General features: G+C 38.3%; 1 pseudogene; it reads right to left on the bottom strand.

The window, feature by feature from the left end:
• Window positions 1-809: 809 nt before the first annotated feature.
• LOC119513481 lies at window positions 810-2,230 on the bottom strand (annotated as a pseudogene).
• Window positions 2,231-3,338: the final 1,108 nt, after the last annotated feature.

The following is a 3,338-nucleotide window of genomic DNA, read 5'->3' as shown; positions in this document are numbered from 1 at the left end:
ATTGTTTTTTAGTTCCAGAAATAAAAACAACAGAATAGCATGTCATCCATAACAGACTGGACCTATAATTTCTAAAGTAGAGTCCAAATAAAACATTTAAGAAACAGAAACAGTCTTCATGTTCTTCTAACAGGTTGTTGTTATTTTTTTCAGAGAAGGGAACAAATAAATAGAAAAAAATGTCTACTCCCAAATTCATATACACAACAAGTTAAGTGAGCTATAAGCTAGTTTTAGACTATACAGTGAAATAGAATTGTTGGTAACTCCGAGGCAGGTGCTACTCTAGATGGTCCAAAACATAATCCAGGACAGCAATCCATATTTTCATGCCTCAAACAATTAGAAAGCTTTTCATTGTTAGTCTAATAGCATGCTTAATTAACTTCTTAGGTAAAAGGATGCTGTACCTTAATGCTCTGTCTGAAGTTTTGCTGGCAATGAAATACCATTTGCAAAATTGCTATGAAAGTAATCATTAGAAAAAATCAAACCTAATGTAAAGAGGAGGGGAAACTAAGTACTAAATACAGAGTGATGCACCCAATCAAGATCAACCAGAAGACAGAACAGAACAGAGAATGCAAATATAAAAGAAAAAAACAAGAAGAATAAGGAGAAGGAGAAGGAAAATGGAGGAGACCCATACAGCAAAGGGAAAACGAGGCTCGTGCATGGCTCTCTTCTTTCTTTCCTCTCTGTTCATAAAATTTACAATTTAAGTAGCACATAGACCACACTAGAAGGCAAGAAGGAGCCTTCTGATGAGTAGAGAAGGAGTTGGGGCTGAGATGCTTTGTTTTTTGCTTTTAATTCATAACCTGAAAGCCTTGAATCCTTGCTCAATATTCCAGTTGTTTTGAAAGCTGTACTGGAGAATAAGGGGGAGTAGGAGAACTTCCTTTTACAGCTTTGGCTGTAGGAGATATTATTCCTAAGGAGTTCCCTGGCAATTGTAGCTGAACTATTCCATATGGGAGATATACTGAAGAAAGAGCTTGAAAGTTGATTCATATCTTTGGGTGACAAATAGCCTAGAGTAGTGCCAGAGATTACTTTGCTTCCTCCCATCTTGTCAAGTTGCTCTTGAGGGTTAGCGGATGCTTTATAACCAAATTGTAACAGCCTTGCCTCTGCAGCACTTTTGTTGGGAGTGGGGGAGGGCGGGGGCGCTATCTTTTTGCTATTCCAGTAGCAACTTCATTACCTACTTTGACCTGCATCACAAACTCTTGATGTCAAGGCATTCTTCTTTTTAAAGCAAGATATAATCTGACTTCCTTTCCTTTTTGGCCTGTTGAATTTGAGCTAGGGTGCTAATGGGGTTCATTATCTGGACCAGCCTTTACTACTGGTTTTGGGCATTAAAAAACAAAAACAAAACAAAACAAAAAAACTTTTGGCTTTTCAACCACAGGAAGATGTGGAAGTTTTTAAAGAACCTGTTAAATGGTGGTTGCAGCATGCTTCTTGGAGAGCTTTTTGGTATTTACCTCTCCTTCGGCACAGAACTCTCCCACTGATACCCAAGTAACAAAGAGTTTCATACGTAGTTTTCCACTTTTTTTAATAACCTCAAAACTGACAGGCATTTCTCTTCAGAGCAATTTTGAACACTAAGCTGATGTCAGACTTATTTACATTTTTGTCATCATCCATTTCTTTTCCCAGTTCTCCATTCTGGAATAGGTTCATTCTACAGTGCTTGAAGGGCTTTCCTTGCAGCATTGTGTCTAGCAGCTTGTCAGGTCTTTCCTTCTCTAGAAAAATTCATGATTTCCTACAGTCAGCTGAACGTAAAAGATCTTAGGCATTGGGCAATGATACCTTTGATTGTATATGCCCAGAAAGTTACATATAAAGTTGTATTAACTCTGTAATTGGGGAATGGCTTTAGCTCTAATGGCCTGTAGATGGCAGGCTCTCCCCTTTTCACAGCAAGCCTATTCAATTCCACAGTTGGAGTTATACTATCTGGGTTATTATTAGCATTACTTTTGAGTGGTTTCTGAACTGGTTTGGGAAGTGCAGATTCAGAAAAAGCTTTATTAGCAACAGGCTGTTGGGCCTTCTTTATGCTGTTCCCGTATCTGGTCACCAAGTCTCAGTTGTACTGAGAATATCTTTCAATGAGCAGGCTTTCCTTCATTCAGAAGTTTATATGGACCCTACTGAAATGGACTAACTCACTTACCAGAGACATTGGAGATTTCTCTTTGAGGTTTACCATCTTATCTTGGAGAGAAGCTGCATAGAAAAAAAAAAATCTAGAATACACACCCCAAAATGTTAGCAATGATTACCTCTGATTTATCTGAAGCATGCTGTTCCAGTTTGGGTGTATTATGTCCCCCAAAACGCCATGTTCTTTGATGCAATCTTGTGTGGGCAGACATTATTGATGTCGATTAGATTGGAATTCATTGAGTGTTTCTATTGAGATGTGACTCAATCAACTGGGTGAAACGTTTGAGTGGATAATTTCCATAGAGGTGTTACCCCACCGATTCAGAGTGTTAATTGGATCACTGGAGTCGTATAAAGGAGTTCACAGACAAGGACCTCAGAGCGACTGAGAGTGACATTTTGGAGGAGCTGCAGCTGAGAGAGGACATGATGCCCCAAGAGCAACATTTCGGAGAACACAACCCAGGAGCAAGCAGACGCCTAGAGAGGAATGTCGTGGGAGAAAGCCATTGTGAAACCAGAACTCCAGAACAGACACCAGCCACGTGCCTTCCCAGCCAACAGAGGTTTTCCGGTGCCATTCAGTGAAGGTACTTGGTTGATTGTTGATGCCTTATTTTGGACACTTTATGGCCTTAAGACTGTAACTGTATAACCAAATAAACCCCTTTTATAAAAGCCAATCCATTTCTGCTATTTAATGGATTTAATCACTTATCAACCTTCACTCCTCAAGTTATTACCTAGGAAAAGTAGTTGCAGATGTAAAAAAGTGTGTTGCCATTGATCCAAGGCAGTCTTAGCATCTCGATGAAGCATTGTATAGGCTAGGGAATAAAGACTGTTTTCATTAAAAACATAATTTTGAAGACGTTCCAAGCACATTTAAAAATAGCATATTATTTGAAAGGAATAGTACCTAATTTCCTAATTTGACAAAACCTCTCTTCAGAAACCTAGAAGATTTCATAAAAACTAGAGGCATTAAAAGGAGAGACAATTACCAAATAGTCAAGTCTTAATTTCATAGAAAAGAAAATAAAGGTTTTTAATTAGACCCAGAGATGATTTGGATTACGTTTAAGTTCATAATATATGAGTTACCCAATGAAGAGAGAGAACTTTCTTTACTTTTTTTTTTTAACTGCTCT

This window comes from Choloepus didactylus, chromosome 2, assembly GCF_015220235.1.
Source record: "Choloepus didactylus isolate mChoDid1 chromosome 2, mChoDid1.pri, whole genome shotgun sequence".
In the NCBI taxonomy this organism is placed as follows: domain Eukaryota; kingdom Metazoa; phylum Chordata; class Mammalia; order Pilosa; family Megalonychidae; genus Choloepus; species Choloepus didactylus.
Note: the sequence above shows the minus strand (reverse complement) of the source record. Positions and strands in the feature narration are given on the sequence as shown.